Below are 8,853 nucleotides of genomic sequence, written 5' to 3'. Positions count from 1 at the left end.
CTGGACTCCTGGAAATTTATAGTCTTGCTATGTGCATACTGCAGGGAGATGGCTGCAGAGCCAGTTTCTCTCTGTACTACTTTCTAGTACAGAAGTAGCTTTCTTGCTTGTGACACATATAGCATGGGACAAAATCAGGGAGTCAGGGAGTGTGTCCGCAATTCAGCAATATGGGTGTGTGTATATTAGTACCTGAGCAAATGCAATGCGCAAGAAGTGTGGAAGCACTTCAAATAGTTCCCTATTTAGTGTGTAAAGTGTGTTGGATGGAAAATAAACTTATTATTTTAGATACTGCAAAGATCCTTAATACTTAGCTCATTTACATGAAAACCATACTAACTCAGAGTTCTCCACATATTTGGAAATTACTGCATTTTCTGTAGGATGTAGGAAAGAATCAGGTTTCCTTTGACTACCATCTAGAGCGAAAAAAAAAACACGACAGGACATTGCATTGAATATCTGTACACTAGACAGAATCCGGAGGCAGAGATACCTGGTATCCTTAAGACAGATGATTAAAATCACCAGAATCCCAGAATGGCTAAGGTTGGAAGGGACCTCTAGAGATCACCTAGTCCAACCTTCCTGCTCARACAGGCACACCTAGAGCATGGGGCACAGGGCGGCATCCAGGCAGCTTCTGAAGATCTCCAGAGAAGGAGACTCCACAACCTCCCTGGGCAGCCTATTCCAGAGCTCTGTCACCCTCACAGGAAAGAAGTTCTTCCTCACACTGAAATGGAACTTCCTATGTTTCAATTTATACCCATTGCCCCTTGTCCAGTCACTGGCCACCACTGAGAAGAGTTTGGCCCCCTGCTCCCTACCTTCACCCTTCGGGTATCTATACATATTGATCAGATCCCCTCTTAACCTTCTCTTCTCCAGGCAATTATAATTCATACAATTTACCGATTTATTTTAATCACTATTTTATTCCTTTATACAATATTCACTGGAAATCATAGGAGAATATTAACTGCTTTCTAGTGTTGCTAGAGCTACATAAACAAGTAAACTAGGCAATGCCAGAGCCTAGTTTCTGTGGCCCTTTTTCTAAATAGTAAAATACAAACTGAGATGATAACCTTCAAACTGCTTCAAAAGTGTTCTCCTGAACTCTGTCAGAAATTATTTGACTGTAGCCAAAAATCAAAGCAGGGACCATGTCAATCTAGCTGTATGCACAATCAGTGCATTTCCTGGTATGAAAATAACCCCAGGTGTCCATCTTCAAGCAGTAAGTGTTTTCTATAAATATAACCTCTGGTCAGTTATCTTGCTGTACATGCTTGCTTCAAATGCAAATAATCTAACAATTTAACTAGCATGTAAATGAATTCATTATTTGAAGTCTGTCAAATTAGGATGCTTAATGATAATGAAATATAGGGAAAATAGTAAGAAATATTTTAATTTTTTAACAGAAAGTTCTTAATTATTTGCTTTATATTAAAACAATTTCTATGATTTGAAATGGCTTTATTATTTGTATAGCTATAACAATCCTTTAAACTGCAGAACAGATATAAATTTTGTGAGATTAAATTCAAGGGAGGCAGCCCTATGGTATGTCATCTCCAGCCACATGAGGCAACCACATTTGTATAACTGCCACATTTGGATCAACAATATCTACACTCAGGGCAAAGYAATAATAACGGCTTGGGCCAAAAGTAGAAAATAATTTCAATGCATAATGTCCCTTTAGCAATAGCATTTCCAGGAACTGCAAATTTGCTTGCCTGAAGACAGTTAATGAAATATGTGATCTGCTCTTATATTACTTATGCAAAGCTTTTGAACTAGAATAAGAGCTTAAATAAATCATAAATTAAAAATAAAAATGCACACACAAACTGCAGTAACAGAAGTAAGCATTAACTGCAATAGTATACTGTTTTCTGAAGGTCCCTCCTAGTACTCAGAGCAAATATTAATCACAGTCAATAATAGCACAGTAACCCCAAGTCCCCCCTAACCCTTTTAACCTCCACAGCCTTAAAGCCTTATTACTGGAAGAAAACCTAGGATCAGTCCACAATGCTCTTGGTACAGCCCTCGCTTAGTTTTAAGCTTTTTSTTTACAAGGCCTCCATTTCATCCTCTGTGAAGGAAACTAGGTAAGAGCATAGGCCAGTGCTCTTTGCTGCTCCTAACTCAGAAGTCCCTATTGAAAACTTAATGTTAAACCTTTCCACTGCCTCCTATCTTTCCATTTATCACATTATTGATTCTGCAGATAAAAAAAGTATTTTGMTCTGCTGCCTGAGAACAGGCACAAGGAGGTCCCTCCTTGATGGGTAGGGAGGTTACAACTTAGCAGCAGCTTCTTTCCAGGCAGCAGGCCCATTGCCCACTTACATCTGTCACCTATATGTTGATGTATAGTGAAACTTGAGAGTGTTGGTTCTCTTCTCTGCTCTTACTTTTCTCAGTTTTAAAGGCAAATATATTCTAATTTGTTTCTAGCAAATATAAGAGCAAATCTATGAAGTTTTCTTCTTTTGTGGCCAAGAAAGCCAATGGTATCCTGGCCTGCATCAGGAGGATTTGCCAGCAGATCAAGGGAGGTGATCCTGCCCCTCTACTCAGCTCTGGTATACATATAGTACATAACAACAAATACAAATAAAAACAACAAATCTTGGGTAATCAGACACTAGAAGTGTAACATAATTTTTAAGAAATTAGTGTTGCTTTTTGTAATAATTTTTAGTGTTTAGTGTTTAGCTTTTTTTGCTATAGGGATTATTTTTATATTATTATAAATATATATGGAACCGGTTGCCGAGAGAGGTTGTGGAGTCTCCTTCTCTGGAGATCTTCCAAACCCGCTTGGATGTGACCCTGTGCCCTGTGCTCTAGGTAACTCTCTGTGTGCAGAGGAGTTGGACTAGATGATCTCCAGGGGTCCCTTCCAACCTTAACGATTCTATGATATCAATATCAGAAGAAAAGATGTGAGGGGGACTRAAATTATTCAGAGGCATTTTATTTAAAATAACAATTTGGAAAGTTAATCTGTTTCTATGCACTGCTTCAATGTAGGTTGTGCATTTTTAAGTCAAAGGCAGGGTACAGACTTCATTTGTGGAGTGATTAAATTTTTTCCTTACTTACAAGAATCATGCAATTAACTTGTACTGGATTTCACATGGTTCATCTTGATTTTGAGATCTATAAAATACTTCTCTTAGGGGAGGGGAAAATTTAAATAAAATGGTTCAAGGATTTAATTACTTTGGTATTATGGTTTGTATAATAAATGACTAGTGTTGTATGTTGAAAATTCAAACATCAAGACAATCTGTATGCCAGCCAAGATTTAATGCTTGCTTCCTGATAAGTTGAGACTTCCAGTAGCTGAAAAAAAACTTTTCAGTGTCACTCACCTGCTCCACAAAGAAAAGTTCCTCAGGATTGACAGTTTTCATATCAGTTTGGAATTGACCATGGAGCTCTTCAAGCATTTTATGACAGAAACAATCTGTGCCAGATTTGGCAGGGTTAGCATGTGGCATCGCCAGTGTCAAATCAGGTACTGGAGAAGGGCCTTGTAATGAAGGAAAGAGAAAAAAAAAAATATATATATATATATATGTATGTATCTTTGTGACCGCTATCCTTTGTGCTATAATGATATGAGAGATATAATGATATGAGAGAAATAGCTTTTGATCTTAAAAATATAATTTACTTAAATTTTATCAATCAAATTGCTTATATTTTATCAAACATCAAAATTTTATCAATTCTATCAATTTTATCGATCAACAAATCAATAAATTACTTAAATTTTATGAATTTTATCAATTTATTCACWGCTATAGTTGTAAACCTTCAAAGGAGAAGCTGGGTGGTAATTTCAATTGCACACTGTAAACAACTTCTCTAATTGGATTTGTAAAGATAAAGTACAATGAACATGAAGAAAGGACTACTGGAAAGAAACTAAATATTAATCTTCATTCAAAGTAGAATCAGGTGACATCGTAAAAGTGTCAGACGATCTGAGAATACAGCAGTAGCTAAAAAGAACTTCTGAATTCTCTTAAGGTTTCTTCGTATCCATATCTTAATCAAATTACTTTTGACAGGGAGAAGGTGAGGAGAAGAGGGGAGGGGAGGAGAGGAAACAAATGGGATCCAACCCCAAACAAATAGTAAATAGAGACTGTATTCTAAAGAGAGAACATCTTAGATGAGCAATGTAGGGAATGTAGGGGATATTATTTCATTTGATAGTTGATACTATTATCAACCCTTTTGAAAGCATTTTTGAGTCATTTGTAATCTAAAGTGAGCCATCTGGTGGTAAACATCTAATTGCAAATAGGGATTATGTGCAGTGCAGTAGTRATGCCGGAAGAAGGTGCCCTGAGATTAAGGAGTAGCATTTATCTCTGAATGTTGTAAAGCTTCTCTCAAAACTCTTGCTTGAAATGGACTTTGCTGGTTGCTTTTGAGATAGCATACAATTAGGGCAAGAGCATATGAAGGAGTTTAGTGTGTAAGATTGGATTGTGTTCTGGAAAATTTTTTTCTTTCTCATCCCCAGCAGTGCAAGAGGAAAGGTGAACACTCCTGTGTGAGATTCAAAACATATGCTATCTGGCAAAGTGGTTAAAATAGCTCCTACAAAGCCTGAGAAAATATAATACATCTATAATTATACCCCTAACTGGGACTGAGACACTGCAGTTGGGATACAGAATCTCCTCCTACACATAGAAAACTTTGTTTAAAAATATGATCAAAACTTGTTCTGTTCTTTTTTTTTCTTTTAAATGGAAGTGATGTCACCTATATTCTTTATGCTGACTTAAAGAAAGTAATACCTACTGCAATTCAGTCCCTTCTGAACGCTTCTGAAATTTTTTAGGGTGTTTTTTCTTTTTTAAGGMGAAAAATGCAAATATTTATCTCTGCCCTGAAAGAATTTACTGAAAAACAGGGGRAAAAAAAAAGGAGAACCTACACAACTAGTCATGCTTTAGAGCTATGACTTTGCTCTCTTTTCTTCCTGTATCTCTGCAATCTCTTCTGCACTTTGATATGGCTTTAGTTGGAAAAATCTGAAACAACTCCAATACAAGTTAAATGTAAGTCACTAAAAATCAAATCTCTCCAAGGTCATATGGGAATGGGAATAAGGAATACCTAGTTTCTGGATTAAATGACAGCAATACCACACTTGGATGCTTAATTGTGGACTTGTGTGTGTATGTGTGTGTATGTATGGCAATATAACTTTATTTGCTGCAGGACTTTAAAGACAATTATGTCTTTTGTGTCTCCAAAATCTGTATTAGGCTTTTTTTTTTTTTTTTTTCCCCCTGCCCATCTTCCCCTCTTCTATGGAGTTCTGTCTTAATCCTGTTCCAAACTGGCACTGAAGACACAATACCTATTCCAAGAAATGTTCTTTCTCATGACAAAGTAGCATCTGCACATGGTATGAGATTGTGCCATGAATAAGGCAGTATTGCCATGCAGAGTAGTCTTCTATTAATATTTTGTGGTAATTTTATCTCTATAAATGGAGAACCTCTAATTTATGTCTAAAGGCCATTCTTTCTTTTTAAGGAATGTTTCTTGCAAATCATAACAAAAGGAAAAATAACTCATTTTATTTCTTAATTTTAAGAATCTTATAAACTGCAGGGCAGCTGCTGAGAAGGAAACAGAGTTGTAGTCCCCAGCTAATAAGAACAGCTTGTCTTTAAATTCGGTCACAACTCACATTTTATACATAGCAAGGAGGCATTCTTTACATTATGAGCTTAAAAGACTGCAGTGGTAAATAAATCTATCTTTTATCATTAGCAAATATTGCTTTTTAATGTTGTTCCTTTATTTGATGACTAAATAGTAAGACTGTTATAGCTTTCATGCTCATGTTATAGCTTTCAGATCCTGTGCCTCCACCCAGCTCTGGTGAGGCTGCACGTGGAGTACTGTGTGCAGTTCTGGGCTCCCAAGGACAAGAGGGACGTGGAGCTTCTAGAGAGGGTCCAGCGGAGGGCCACCGAGATCATTAAGGGAATGGAGCATCTCTCGTATGAGGAAAGACTAAGGGAGCTGGGCCTGTTTAGCCTGGAGAAGAGAAGGCTGATTAATGTATGTAGGTACGTGAAGGGTGAATGTAGGAAGAAGAGAGCAAAACTCTTCTCAGTGGTGGCCAGTGATAGGACAAGGGGTAATGGGTGCAAGCTGCAACACAAGAAGCTCCGTCTTTATGTGAGGAAGAACTTCTTCACTGACAACGGTGACAGAGCCCTGGAACAGGCTGCCCAGGGAGGTTGCAGAGTCTCCTTCCCTGGAGATCTTCAAAACTCACCTTGTGCCATGTGCCATGTGCTTGAGCAGGGGAGTTGGACTAGATGATCTATAGAGTTCCCTTCCAACCTTAAAAATTCTGCGACTCTGTGATTCTGTGATAGTGCCAGACTATTGAATTCAAATTTAAAAACATATAAATATAGTGTAATCTAAGGGAAACTGCTCTATATTAAGCTTTATTATAAATAAGAGCAAGTCACTATAATGAAGTATTAATTTAAGCATCCAAGTCCAAACAGTGCTCTTCATACATTTCTTGCTGCTAGTGTTGGAGATCAAGATATATGTTTCCTTTTAATGGGTATAGGTGTAAAAGACTCTCCTCAAAGTCTTAAAGATACTTTAACTGTGAAAAGCTCTTAATTCTGTATCAAAAATTGTCTCATGGCAACTATGACTGTTAATATTCATAAAGAAAGCGGATTGTTACTACTCCTCCAGTAATCCCTATTGGAAGAAGTATAGTTAGATGCCTTTAAGAAACTGGTTGACCTTTCCAAAAGCGAATATAATTACTCATAGACTTCTCTTTAGTTCTGAACATAGCCTGTTCCTTTTGTGCAATTACTCTGGGACTGACTTCAGCTTTACTAATTCTTCCTCAGTGAGAGATATCCTTTACTATTTGCCTGTTTGTTCCCAGGTTTATTGCAATGTGTTTAAGTTTGAGAGGCTTAAGGTGATGCTCTAAGGGATCAAAAGCAAAACAATGCTATGTGCTAATTAGAAATGGTGTGACAAGTAGATCTCCTGCTTTGTTTTATTTTATCATGGGGAATTTCTTTGGAAAAGAGGTGTCAAGGCTATTCTTCTGACTGAGAAAATATGTACACGCAACAAATGCTGAAGTGAGCTTTCTTTGTTACACCTGAAGAATTCATTCACTTTAGTGGTAGGCTAACTTGAATAAAACACACTGCATAAACTGTTATTTTTGCCCTCTTTTTTTTTTTTTCCCCTTCTTTTTAAAATGACTTATACACTTAAATAAAGTGTATATAAGGGTTGCTCCGTAATGCCTTCCTGTTCTTTCTGAGGTAGCTTTTTACTTTACTTTTTACTTTAGTTTGCAGACTTCAGAAGCTTCTGAAATCAGCAATGTGTATGGCTTCTTTTTTTTTTTTTTTTTAAAACTCCTCAACAAATTATAATTATAGTAAAAACAAATTCTCACTGGATATGTAGCTTTTACTTTATCTGTATAATTGTTTTTGTAAACATCCTTTTCTTCTGCTAATATGTATCTGCATATCTAAGATGTCCTTTAATTATCTCTTACAGATTATGATAATTCCATTGCAATTTTATGTTTTTCATAGCTTAACTGGATGTTGTGTTAATATGTAAAACAAACTTTCCTGTGGAGTGATAGAACTACCAAGTAATCTTGTTGCGCAGTGAAATACTATGAATTAAATCCTTCTCCCTCTTGAAGTCAGTGAGCCTTTTCACAGTTGGATATTTATTTGCAAGAGCAAAATATTAAAAAATAAAAAAATGGAAATGGTGCAAAGCCTTTAAAGGACAAGGCAGTAATTTTAGGAAGGTAATTTGAACCTTAAATGCAAAATGACGAATGTAGAGGAAGGAGCTTTTGCTGGGGCTTATTTTTTGCTCACAGCTCCCTCATATTCTCCTTGAACTTCTGCTGGTATCTCATTGTTCTCATTCTGTCTGACCTTCGTACCACTTAGTAAAGGAAAATAAGTATGGAACATAACTTTCTGCTACTTTATGGAAATGATTTCATAACATATGAAATTATTTGCACAATATATTTATTTGCAATATATATCATTTATATATTTGTATTGCATAAAATTACTATGGAAATTAAGTCAGATATCCAGTTGAATCTACTGTCATGCTATCCTCTGTGAAAAAGAATTTTTTTTCTTTACTTAGGTTTAGTGAAGCTTTATAAAACTACTAAAGCTAAACAAAGTACTTTTTATAAAGGTACTAAAACTACTTCTTAATATTAAACATGCAATCAAAATAAAAAGATCTTAAGGAAATGTATCCTTATACGAGCAGTCTTGAAGAATAGTGTCTTTCCTGAGATGGATAAATTGCCCCCTTTCCAAAATCTTCAGATGGAATTGGGGAGAAAGGGATTTAATTTTTTGCAGATGTATATTCCCAGAGTGTTTTTAGCATTGAAAAACAGTGGAATCAATGCCTTGCACTGATTCCCCACTTGCTTAGGGGAAATATAAAATGATACTTAACTTTATGGATCCAGGCTGCCTGTGAATCTAGCAGATAGGCATAGATTTCTGTCTACCCTTCTTCAGCCAATATGCATCTCTAATATGACTTCTGCCTTCTATGTCAGGAACCCTAATCATTTTTTTTTCCTTTTGACTTTAAACATCTTTAACATCTTTATTTGAACACAGCAATGGGTTTACACTTTATTTATAATTACTTATAATAGTTTCCATGAGAATTGCATATTCCAGCTACATTTTTTTCTCAAATCCTTCAGCACCCTTACTA

The sequence above is a fragment of the Nothoprocta perdicaria genome, unplaced genomic scaffold (genome assembly GCF_003342845.1).
Source record: "Nothoprocta perdicaria isolate Ctin4 unplaced genomic scaffold, notPer1 scaffold_136, whole genome shotgun sequence".
In the NCBI taxonomy this organism is placed as follows: Eukaryota; Metazoa; Chordata; class Aves; order Tinamiformes; family Tinamidae; genus Nothoprocta; species Nothoprocta perdicaria.
This window is presented reverse-complemented; position numbering follows the sequence as displayed.